The following is a 13304-nucleotide window of genomic DNA, read 5'->3' as shown; positions in this document are numbered from 1 at the left end:
GAAAGAAAAAACCCTGCAAGTATGACAGCACTTTGGGCATTCATTGATGCTTAGAGAGGTGAATTAAATGCACTGAGCACATCCCAATCTGCATTCTAGATATAACAAGTAATCTCAGATACACTTCTATGCCAGCCCTTAGAAAAGCAGCTTCTAGAATACAGATCCTCATCTACATCAAAAAGCTACTCCTGAGCCACAGAATTAGAGTAAAAACCTTGCATATCTATATTTGTGTTCTGCCAGCAAAACAAGTAAGCCCAAAATTCTTAAAATCACAGCATCCCCTCCAGTTTTCACACCAAGTATAAGCCATGACAAGAACATCTTGAATGAAAATTAGTTCTAAATGAAAGCAAGAATACTTAGCACCTTTCTGGTGCATTTCATCTTTCAAAAACACTTTGCAAATATTAACGTGCCAAGATATAAAAGAATCATTGTTTCAGTGAAAGAAAGCAAGGAAAGAGGATGCAGAATTTGGTATCAAAATGGACGGATGGCTGGCTGATACTTCAGTTTTGTATACTGTGGTTTCGTTTCCATCTTAGTGACGCATCAAAATAGGTTCCGCAGTACTAGAACAGCAATGGAATACTACATTGCTGTATATTGAGAGATCCTGGTAGACCTGGGTTACTTTCAATGCTAATACTTTTCCAACTGAAATTCCTCTTGCTTTTCTTAAATTAAGACTGCAATTTTTTTTTATTCTATACCACCATAAGAAAAGCTTTGATATCCTATTGAGAATAAAGTTTTTTTCCTTTGCAGTTGCCATCGCTGCATTTCCAAAGGCACATATGCCCAGCACAGTCAGGATGCTAAATACAAAGCTATAATTTGTTCAAGTTTGTCCATTACATGGCCTGCTCAATTCCATTTTCTTTTTTTAGGGTGCTTTGTGGCTCTTTAGCCAGAGCTAACAGGAAAGACTTATGCAAAAGGATTCACCACAAAGCATAATCTGCTACATTCACATTCATTTGGGGTGTCTAATACTGCTAATGTAGATCAATGTTGGGATCTCTACTGAGAACTTGATGCCATCCAGAAGCATCACTGTATGCTTGCCAGTGTTCCACCACGGCAAACACTGGTAACTGATGGATGGAGAGCCAATCTCAAAGAGCAGGACTCTGACAGATCCTCATCTGTATTGGTTAGTTCCTCACTCTACACTATTAGTAGCACTGACTTCGCTGAGACAGCTCACAGGAAGAGAAAGCAAGAATGGCAAAGTTTTTTACTTCGGTATTTAATGTTCAGCTCATTAAGGGCCTCGCTTGAAGCCCTGCGAACCTGGCAGAAACATGCCCACTGGGGTTTCAAGTAGGGCCTTGAAAACTTAGGGGCTTGAACTTGATAAAGAAAAGAACAGAATCTAGTTAAGAGCAAGGAGCACAGGTTTCATGTCCTCCCATTGTTCAGCCTAATTTAGCAGGCTTGGTTTCTAGTGGGAATTTGCACTAGGTTACCACAGTCAACTCAGATAGGAGTTCCAGTCAGCAAAAAAAAGCATGGAAGTTGGCTGCCAGGTTGGCACTTGACAGGAATATCTAACTGAAAACATTAAGGGTATCATCTAACAATATCCTTGGCTAAAAGCAGAGAGGATTTGAAAATGGCCCCGAGACAACCTGAACAATTAGAGAGTGATTTCTCACAACAAAGGCTGAAGTTGGCATTCCAAACAGCTCCTGAAAATGCTTCTCAGTCCTAATAATGTTAATCTGGCCTGCTAGAATACCAGTGCTCAATCTGCTAACACTTCACCAGAAATTCCATTTTGCTCTGATTAATCAAAGATATTAAGTCCTAAAAAATGATAGCTGTACCTGACTCAAAACAGACCAAATAGAACAAGTTCTTGGGGATCAAAAAAGTTGTATCACAAACTCAAATATGGATGATGAATACAGGTAAAGAAAAAGAGACAAAAACACAAGAGAACTTGGATTTCTTGCTATCTGTGATGAATGACTCTGTTTCTGCCACGTTAGATGGATTTCACCTTCATAAATTACCATCACATGACAGGTACACTGGGATCTCTCTCCATTCTGCTAAAGATTTCTGTTTGGTTAGTCCAAAAAAATTGTTATATACTATTGGAAGGGCTAAAATAAAATTGTACAAGTCAAATATAAAAATGTACTTAGAATACCACAGCAATTAAAAAACAATGTAACCTGTCAGAGAAAATCAGTTATGACCCAGAACTACAGTGAATTTTTTTCAGAACTGTCCCATGTTGCTGCTTCCAGTAGATCACAACATAGGAATACAGATTTTATTTTTACCAAAGACATTTAACAAACAATACCATCAACAAATAAGCCAGTATTATTCAAATAACAAATTATTGAGATTAAAAGTACAATCTAAAAAAAAAATTTTAAAAAGGAAAGTACTTACTAACTCTCAGTTTTCAAACACTTCAGCACACTCTTACTTCTGTATTTTGTAAGCTCTTTTGGGCAGGAATGGTTTCTCACTTTGGGAATTTCTGACACCCCAGCGATGTTGGTTGATGGTGTGAAGAGTGACTGTTGATTGACGTAACTTGGCTAGCAGAAGCTGCCACAGTAGTCACAGTTATACTGGCAAAAACAGTGCTTTTATCTGAATTTCTTCCATCATTTGTGGAATTTTCTTTTTTTGCATGAATAAACACAAAGTTTCAAGGCTATGACCTTGTTGGGATGACAGAGACATGGTGGGACGGCTTGCATGACCAGAGTGCTGCAACGGAGGGATACAGGCTCTTTAGGAAGAATGTGTCAGAAACACAAGGAGGTAGAGTCACCCTTTATGTGAGACAGCAGCTGGAATGCACAGAGCTTTGCCTGGGCACGGATGATGAGCTAACTGAGAGCTTATGGGTAAGGATTAAAGAGCAGACCAGTATGGGTGACATTGTAGTGGGCATCCGCTACAGGCCACCTGACCAAGAAGAACAGACAGGTAGAGGCAACCTCACACTGACAGGCCCTGGTCTTCACTGGGGATTTAAATGCCCCTGATACCTACAGGAAGGAAAACACAACCAGGCATAAGTGTTCCTGGAGAGCACTGATGACAAATTCCTGACCCAAGTGACAAGAGGAGCCAACAATGAGAGGTGCTGTGCTGTACCTTACACTAACAGACAAGGAAAGGCTCCTTGGGGATATGATGGTCAAAGGCAGCCTTAAGTTGCAGTGACTATGGTGATGTTCAGGATCCTGACAGGAGAGAGCAGGGCAAAGAACAAGATCACAGCCCTGGACTTCAGGATAGCAGACTTTGGACTCCCCAGGGATCTGATTGAAAGAGTCCCATGGGACAGGGCCCTGGAGGGAAGAGGGGTCCAAGAAAGCTGGCTGAAACTCACAGATCACCTCGTCCAAGCTCAAGAACCATTCATCCCAATGAGCAGGAAGTCAGGCAAAAATGTCAGGAAGCCTGCATGAATGAACAAGGAGATCCTGGCAAAACTCAAACACAAAAATAAAGTATACAAAAGGTGGAAGCAGGGACCGGTAACCTGGGAAGAATACAGACACGCTGCCTGAGCATGCAGAAATGCAGTCAGGAAAGCCAGAGCCCACCTGGAGCTGAAACTGGTGAGGGATGTCAAAAATAAGCATCAGAAAGCAAGTGTAAAGAAGATGGAGCCAGATCCTTCTCAGCGGTGTTCAGTGACAGGAGAAGAGACAGTGGGCACAAACTGACACACAGGAGGTTCCCTCTGAACTTCAGGAAACGCTTTTTTTACTGCGAGGGTAACTGAGCAATGGCGCAGGTTGTCCAGAGAGGTTGTGGAGTCTCCCGCTTTGGAGATATTCAAAAGCCATCTGGACATAGTTTTGCAGAACCTTCTCTAGGTGGCTCTGCTTGAGCAAGGGAGGTGGAACAGATGACCTCTAGAGCTCCCTTCCAACCTCAACCATTCTGTGATTCTCTGAAAGCACTGCTGTGTCTGCAAATTTCCAGCCACACACCAGTATTTATATTGCTGTTTTATACCAGCCTTCCTATTCCATAAACACAGTGCCTGTGTATTTGTGCTCTACCCAGCATGAGGGGAGCCCTCTCTCAACCAAAGCTTCTAGGCATTTTAGTAACATGAAGAAATAACCGCTTTCTATGCTACATTCGTAATTCCACTACTGCAACCAGAAAAGTCAAGATGTTTTCCCAAATCATATTACCTTCATATATAGCAACTTAAAATATGAAAGCCTAGGAGAAAGGAAAAGAAAGAAGAAAAACAAAGAAGGAAAAAAAAATTTAGAAAAAACCAAACTCAGGCCTTTCTCAATATACCAATGTCCAATTGCAGGATGAATGAAACTGAGGAACAAAACGCAAGCACAGAAAATGAAATATCATAGAATCATTAAGGTTGGAAAAGACCTCTAAGATGATCAAGTCCAACTGTCAACCCAACACCACCATGCCTCCTTTACCATGTCCCAAAGTGCCATGTTTACATTTTTAATTAAAAAAAATATGCTGCAAAATTAATTATTTCAGAGAATTCTTAATACTAACTGCAGGTCCAGAAATCTTTATTACTGATCTATAATACAATATTTTTTAGTCTGAGAACAAGAAGATAAGAACCTCACCTATGAAAAATTTGAAGAGCTTTAGGACAAATAGGTCTTCCAAAAAATTTGTTCTGTATCACACTACACCACCTTCAGACACATGTTGAATATGGATTTATCTCATCACTGTTTCTCCCTCCTTCATTTCTCTCTGTCCCTTCACCCTTAAGAAATTTGCCCAGCAGCACCAGGGGATACATGCCATACAAACACGGCAGTGGCCACCTCTTCAGACAGCTTCTGTGGCTGCCCCTGCTTATCACTGGTCAAAACTGATAAAAAATTATGTCCTCAATAAAAGTGCCACATTTTTAACCCAGTTGGCATGTGTCAATAATTCAGTGGAGACTGGTCTCCTTAATGTTCATTTATGGTGACTTCTGCTAAATGGCAGTGGCTGTGCCAGTTTCCCTCTAGAGGCAGTTAGCACCACCTGGCCATAGATAAAACTCCATATATTTAAAGAACACTAACCTACAACCTTTAAAAACCAAGGTATATTTATTTACTCCTTCAAGCATTCTCCTATTTTCTTCTCCTTTAAGTGTTGTTCTCTTTTCTGGTTTTGAGAAGTAAAACACACTCCTTTCTTCCTTTGGTCACAGCACTGCCTCTAAATCAATAAAAAGTATCTGTAAATTTTACTATGAGGGTTTATTTTGGCATTTATCCAGTTGCCAATTAACTTTGTTTGTTTGTTTGTTTTAAGATGCACATATATTCTATATATTTGCATACAAATAATGGTTATATGCCAAGTATCCTCAGGGACTTGGTTTTATCATCTAAGGCATAACTATATTATGCAATAGTTCTTGCTAAAGTCAGTGGTGTTTTCACATGCTTAAAGCACAGGACAGTGACTCGTAAGAAACCAGAGTTCTGCTCGTTGCTTTTTGACTAACCACTTGGGCTACTTTGCTCAAATTACTTCACCTGCAGTGCAGCAGTTTATCTTTCTACAGTGTCATTTTCCTCACTCTAACCTGCTCTGTAAAGCATTCAAGAACCTATGGATTTATTATCACAACATGCCTAAGACTAAAGAATTGGCAAAGTTATTCTGCATATGCAAAATACCATCATCAATTTCAATTCCTTACAAACTAGTGACACAATATTACTATTTTTGCTCATCTTGATAAAGAAGAAAATGTTAGGAACATCTTTTTTCTCAGCCCATTCACCAACTGTGCATGGTTATTCACATGGCAGCTGTAACATAAATGAAGTTCTAACCTTACTGAACAGTATTTCAGATGTTTCCAGTATATGATGCAGTTTGATAAACCTCAGGTGCCAGGTATGAGCACTGGTGTGAGAGCAGTGGCCACTGGCAGTATGAACAAGTTGAGCTTTTATGTCCCACTGCCCCAGCAAGGTATGCAAAAGCAAGGGGTACCAACAGTAGAGATGTATATTCCAAGATTGATAACCACATTGCAAGGCAGTACTGTGCACGGTTCTCCACTGTCCAAACCAGCTGGAAACTGATCTGATTTTGGCCATGGAGGAATCATTCCCAAAGGAATGCCTTCATATGGAAAGGCAGTGTTCCAATGATAGAAGCATCTGCATCACTTATCTAAACAATGTGAGTTTGAATGACCCCAAGTTTGCTAGAAGCCGCTATTTTAGTCTAGCAGCCTTGAAGCTGCACTTGCATTGTAATTTACAAGAGAAAAGGGAGACAGCCTGCAGTGTTTGGAAGAAATATGGTAACTTAAGCCACTGTTGGTATACTCTCTGCTTCACACATGAGGTCTGAGAGCAACTATGGAAGGAAGGATGTGGATTCATTCTCATACACATTGCTTATTTCTTAAAGTCATCTAAACTGTAAGACAATTGCTGGATAATGAGTTGAGGACAGCTCCATCTCAAATGTTCTCAGCTTGTACATCTTATTGTTGTTCTCTGAGGTAACAGGAGAGACCAAATTATTGGTCTAGTTGCATTCTGGATAGTAGCCTGAAAAACTTGGTATCAAATCACGAACATCAAGTAAAAAAGCCTCTCTCTCCTGCCCATCATCAAATGGCTTGTTTTAGTCACTAGGAGGCCCTATCTCCCAGTGGAGTCAATATCAGTATTGATTCCCCCACCCTTTCTCCATTTGTAGCATCCTGTATTTTGTCAACATAAATCTCAACAAAGGAAGACGTAACAAACTAAAAGCTTCTACCATTTCTTTAAACTGATAATTTTTTTGCTTCATGGAAGTTAATGTCAACATGCAACTTTCCTAGTACTAAAAATTGTTTACAACATCATCACCTACTGATTTCAATTACTTGGAAGAGTAAATGAAGAGGAACAGATCTCTCATAAATGTAGTTGATATTAATCTGGAAGACCAAGATCAAGGACATAAATTATAAAGTATTCCAATAATAATAACAAAAATTGTCCACCTTTACAGGGAGCTCATTCTTCAATGCTCCAATTCTCTACTTTGATAAAAAACAGCATCTAGTTGTATAGTACACTCAACATTGAAAAATCAAAAAATACAGACAACTTACCATTTTAAAGCAGTAGGAACGATCTTTATCTTATTTAAGAATTCTCAAGCACACCAGCCAATATTTTATCTTAGAAGACTTGTCTTACATGAATGATAACCTCCCTATGTTTAAATGAGTCACACTCTAGAACCAGTCTTAGGATTGAAAAAAGATGAGACTACAGAAATACAGAAATACAGAATTTAACTGCTGCTTGCAGAGCCTCAGAGTTAATGTTAGTTCATTTTCTAAAAAATTAAAAAAAAAAAAACAAAACAGGAAGCCTAGGACTCCCTTCTGTGGGAAAACAAATGAAAGCTAATATTCTTTCTTTAGAACAATATGTTCTAAAGAACATATAGTTGGGGATTTAATAATGCTAGAATGATTGGTTTTCATTTGTTATTTCTATCCAATAGCACACACCTTTCTAGTACCTTCGGCCTGAAAAATATTGAATTAAGCAGATTCATACATTGAAGTCCAGTAATTTCTGAACATAAAATTCCATTTGCAGTATTGATTAGCAGCAGCATTAACTGAAGACAGAATGGAAAACAATCATCAAGGGAATTTAGTACTGATGTGACTGAGGTTCAGGGGCACAGCAGGGGAATCAGAGAGAGGAGGAAAGTGAAACCTAGCCAGGAGGAGCTGGGCTGAGAAGCCTGAATATCAGCTGGAAACTTCTTCTCATTTGAACAGTTCACAATTCTTCTTGCTACCCCCATTTTGCCACTCAATAACACCTTTTATTCCAGGATGAGGAGCACTCTTTTCTCCAAATAGACAAATTCATTTCCAAGTCCCTAAACAGGTACAAAAGTCTATCTGTAAATTGTAAGAAAATAGAGAGTTTCATATTTTAAAAAACTAAAACCTTAAATCAAATTCCACAATTCCTTGCGTTCTTTGCCCTTTCTCTCCTTTTCCTCCCCCCCCAACCAAAATCCTTCATTCTTCTTCTGTGCATTTAAATGCAGGTTGCTCAATAACATAGTTTTCTCCCAGTCCTAAGTCTTAGCTATCAAATGCCTACCAGGAGATAAAATCCACAAGCTAATGATACAACTAAAAAGATGGCATTTTGCATGTATCACATTCTGGGATAAACTTTAGAGGAACTATTGAAAGCTGCAACTGAAAGTGACAACTCAGCTTCACTGGAAGTTTTAAGCCACAGAAAATTTCTGGTGAAGGCAGCGGGGGGTGATTAAAAAGAATTTTACTGAACTTAAGTTCTCTTGTAAAAATGTATCAGTGCCAAAACGTGAAAGCAGGTTTAAACTGATATGGGTGTTGTCCTTCCAGTTTCAGAAAGCTACGGTTCTGCACTGCTACTTCCAGCTTTGCCAAACAACATCAGAGCAAAAATTGTTACGATTTCTGTAATTTTCACAGATACGTGGGTAAACAATAAAGCCCACCGCTGTTAGCTGATACGGCCCGTGACTAGCTGCCCCTCAGGGAGCAACGCGTGCAACTATTCCCTGAGGATAGAAAATTAGCATAGACATGGAGTAATGGAAGTGACTCATCAATACTCAAAAATGCATTGGAGAACAGTAAAGCAGTGGTGGTGGCATCTCTCTCCTCATAACACTGGTCAAGAGATGAGAGGCGTAAGGACAGGGAACTCTATCCTTAAAAGACGACATCTATTTCTTTTTTATTATTTTCAAGCATACCTATCTTATGTGGAAGTTAGTGAGGAAAACTGCATTCTGCCTGCACTGTCTGAGATTTCCAGCTTCCTCCATCATCAGGTTTATGTGATTAGGTCTGGCTTTTTGCTATAGCATTGGATAGACATTGCTGGGGTTCTTCTTGCCAATTTCAAGTGCAGCTTTTACCCAGTTAACTCCATTGTTATGGCAATAGCAGCTATATCCCAGAAAGAACAGTGATGTGGATACTACTATAACCATTGTCAGATCAGACCTGGTCTAATCCGCAAATTAAAACAGGAACTGAAACTATTTTACACAGTTTGCTTCTAATTCTGACACAGATGGCACTTAAGCAAGGATTCCAGCCTTGGCAGTTTTGCTTCAAAGTCAGTGCCAAGGCCAGGATAATCCTTTCTAGCAATTTTCTCCCTGATTTTTGAGGCACCAACTTCCGCATAAAACAGAATTTGTTATCTACTACTCCCCTTCTACAGCCAAGCATTGAACAAGCTTTGACAAGACACGGGATAGACCTTCAAATACTGAGTCAAGTGACACCAGAGAGTCATGAATCCCTACAAGGTACAAAGCTCATTTCTTAACCCTTATCTTCAGGTGGCTGTAGCACAAGGAAAATTACTGATTCAACAAAAGAGCAAAAATAAAAAGGAAAAGTAAAATCACCTTCCTTCATGGTAGTTTTGACTCTCCAGCTCTTAAATTATGCCAAGTGTGGGATAATGAACAATGACTGATTTTAAAAGTTAGCATTCACTACAAAAAGAAATCCAGACAACTAACAGAGCAAAAATAGTGCATGTGCTCATGTGTGTATGTTTCCTTACACAAAACTACTTTTCAGAAAGTTCTTTAGCCACAGAATTAGGCAAATAACCAATACAGCTAACTCTGGAGAGAATGGAGACAAACTCATGAAGAATAACCAACTGCCAACTTGTATTGGCCACTAAGTTCTCTTCTCACGCACATCTTTATCTTAATGTTATCAGCACATATAGGTTATAGGAAAAATCGATACACCAGAGATCTCATATCCTTAAAATGGAATTTTTTTTTTATTTACTCCAATGCAGATAATGAAAGGTCTTCAATCAAAGTTGGCAAGAGCTCATTAACATAGGCTTTCATACAAGCCAGAAAAAAAAAAAGAATCCTGTTCTGGATCTAGACAAGCATTCCCATCAACATCGACAGTGGTTTGCACATAGAACAAGTTCAGCATATAGTGCAAAGACTTTGTAGTCAGGTTATGAATTTTACCCATTATCAGCCTTTATAAACAGTTTATAAACATCAGGGAAAATGGCTTGGGTTTTGTTGGTTTTGTGTACATGTGTGTTTGTTTTTTTACGATTGCTTTTATAAAGGCACACATACAAAAAGGAAATCAGGCAGAGGATGAAAGAGGAGAGTATTCCAGTAAGAGTCTATTGACAACTGATTGTTTATTCCAGGCAAAACAAAAAAAAAAAATACACATTTGAGCAAGAAATAGCCACACAAGTAATAGTTTGGAGGATTGTTTCTTCAAAATCATTACACTTAAGAACATTTCAGTTCAGCAGTTTAACTGCATGTGGGAGATGCCTAGTTTTACCAGTTTTCTAAAATAATTCATTCAGAAGGAATACTACTTTTGCTAATATTAAGTCCTACACACTGAAATTTCAGATCAAGCCTCTAACAGATCTTATTGCTGTCAACAGACATGTAGTCACTCACCACTGCTCTGCACTTTGGCTTTCTGAAGACATTACTCTGAAATTCCTATAGATTGAAGAGCTGGCACAGGGAATTCAACATATTAGTAATACTATTTTCCGTGCTCCTTCAAACAAAACCAGTGCATATTTCTCCAGACATGAGAGAACTTATAATCTCTGTCATCTAAACAGAGCAGAAAAAAAGTTGTCATGCATATTTCAGATATATATATACAAAAACCTTGCTACCTACTGATACCCAAATACCTCCAAGCTGTGCTTTCTTTACCAGCAACTGAGAAGGGGGTATGTACTTTGAACAGGAAAGATGCAACACACAACATAAATCAAATTGTGAGAATTAAACACCAACAGGACAGCGAAAAGAAACCTGCCACCACAGTGGGCAATTAAAAGACAAAAACAAGAAAAAAATCAAAAACAACCTACCAATCCAATTATCCATCAGAGACTCTGCAGTTACTGCGGCTTCTACATGACTTGCAGCCTTGCTGATCAAGTGCTGTCACAGGACACCTAAGTAATAAGAATTTCACATTTCAAACTTGGAATAACTACCAGCAATTTGCAGTTTTCAAAAAGCCTACAGATACCTGTTCCACCTTGGTCATTTTTCTATTTTAAAAAACTGCAAGACAGTGAGGACATTCCGGGTTTGCATTTTACTTTTTATTAACGTGTTCTGATCTTATAAGTAAACTAACCTGTGATAACCTAGCTCTATTTGCAGCAGGGAGAAGAATGACTTTGTTAGAAGATTCCCCCTGCCCTGATCTCACCGCCTGAGTTTAAACATGCAATTTTTCCTCTAAGCTTATAGTATAAACAGTATAATAATGGAGTTCTATAAAGTGAGGAAAAAAGCCTTCATTTCATAGGTTTTATTACAACAGTCTGTGCATTTTCACCACTGAATGGGGGGAAAAAAACCAACCCAAACTAGTCCCCCTAGTGTACCTTTGCAGTAGGAGTCTAAAGAATATGTGGCAAATCACTACCCTGTCTTTCTTTATGTGTGAAACTAGCTTTGTTGGGTTTTTTTTCAGTAGAAGACATAGACACTTACAGAAACTGCAGGGAATCTAGGCAACCTTTCAGTCCACTTATCTAATTTCCCTCTGTTTCTATTTCTGAACAAGTGGAAAAAAAAAATGTTGTACAAAGACGATTAATCTGTATCCAGAAGATCTCATTAAATAAAATGTGCTGACCTGTTGGCAATTGCCAGGTTTGGTTTTAACGTAGCACTTTGTTTAGCCCAGTGCTTCCTGTTCCTTCTAGCACTGAAATTGTAAAAAAAAAGCCAGCGATGTTTAAAAGACATTTGATTCATTGTCACTTCCATCCTGGCATCCGTACCTTCCAGAATACATAAATGACAATCAGTGCTGTGAAAATGTTTCCTGTAGTAATTTTAAGAGTGCTATAAAAACCAAGTATAATAAATACACAAAAAGGTAAGACCTTATAACATCTGTTCAGATGCCTCCTTTGGGCTAATTTTCAGTTTAAAAAAAGAAATGCACGCTGGAAAAAAGTAGGCTTTATTTGCTGTCTAGCAATACCCCTGTTGCAAGTTGAACGAAGCAGAAGACACTGTACTCAGGTGAAAACACAAATAAAGATCGCTTGTCTGATGCTCTACGAAGAAGAGAAATCACTTGCTTTCTAAAAACAAAACTGGGCACAGCGGAAGAGCGAGGAATCTCTCCAAAAAGTGTTACATAAGGCATTGTCAAACTTCGTGTCACCTCCACAGAGGCCGCAAGTTGCTATTTTTCCCCCCTCCCGGTGAGCAGGGATTAATGATCGAAATGACACAGTTCTCGGATAGGAGGTGATAGGTAGAAGCCTGCCCAAAAGGGAGCTCCCCGGGGCTGAAGGCTTGCTGGGGAGGCTGGAGGGGGATGGGGAAACCACCCTCCCCGCCCCAGCGTCCCAGCCAAACTGCAGCTTCGCCCCGAGCCGGCGGGCTGGTCCCGCTCAGGCGGGCGGGCGCGCCGCGGGGCCAGGCGCTCACGGCCGCGGCGTGACACCCTCCCACCCGCACGGCGGCACCCACCGAGCCCCCGGCCCCACCCGGCTCCCCCTCGCAGCCGGCGGTACCGGCGGGCGGGACGGCGGCCCCGTCCCCCCACCCCCCGCCCCACGGCTGGAGCCCCCCGCGGAGCGGGAACGCGTCCCGGCCGGAGGAAAGGGGCGTGGGGCGCGGCGTAAACAGGCACCCGTGGGGACTCACGAGGGGAACGGAGTGCGAGCCAGGAGGGGTAACCTCCTCCGGCTGGGGGACGTGCCCCTTTGTGGCAGGGGAGCGACAAGCCTGCCTCCGCCTGAGCGTCTCTTCAACTCCGGGTCTGGTGGGGATTAAAATCCTGGAGATGAAGCCACCACCCGGCCCTACCGGACTCGGATGCCCCCTCCCCCGGGCTGCTGGAAGGGAGACACTCACCGATTGTTCCTCGCCCTCCCCCGCCCCTCGCCTCTAAAAGCTGCAGCGACCCGACGACGCACTTACCTTCCCCGGGTGGCTCCCGGGCGGCCGGGACGGGCGCTCAGCGCCCGCCTCCCCGCGCAGCCAAGCGGTGCTTCCCCCTCCTTCGCCCCAAGCGGGCAAGCTCCAGCTCCGTCCCCGCAGCCCGGCGCTCTGGAGGGGTCAGCCGGCGGGTCCCGGCCGGAGCGGCACCGGCGGGCTCCACTCTCCGCGGGACGAGGAACTGCTGGCGGTGGGAGGAGGAGGAGGAGGGCGGCGGGGAGGTCCCCACTCTTCCCGGGATGCGCCGCCGA

The 13304-nt window shown here is 41.4% G+C and overlaps 1 protein-coding gene across 1 annotated transcript in view; it reads right to left on the bottom strand.

The window, feature by feature from the left end:
• LARGE1 (LARGE xylosyl- and glucuronyltransferase 1) overlaps window positions 1-13146 on the bottom strand; it is a 291802-nt gene extending 278656 nt beyond the window's left edge. Inside the window, exons 1-2 of the mRNA XM_064455719.1 lie at window positions 13036-13146; window positions 10950-11036 (exon numbers count right to left, since the gene is read on the bottom strand). The gene's annotated coding sequence lies outside the window, so the exon portion shown is untranslated. The remainder of the gene's footprint in view (window positions 1-10949; window positions 11037-13035) is intronic.
• Between the last annotated feature and the right edge of the window lie 158 nt (window positions 13147-13304).

The sequence above is a fragment of the Phalacrocorax carbo genome, chromosome 1 (assembly GCF_963921805.1).
Source record: "Phalacrocorax carbo chromosome 1, bPhaCar2.1, whole genome shotgun sequence".
Taxonomy (NCBI): Eukaryota; Metazoa; Chordata; class Aves; order Suliformes; family Phalacrocoracidae; genus Phalacrocorax; species Phalacrocorax carbo.
This window is presented reverse-complemented; position numbering and strand designations above follow the sequence as displayed.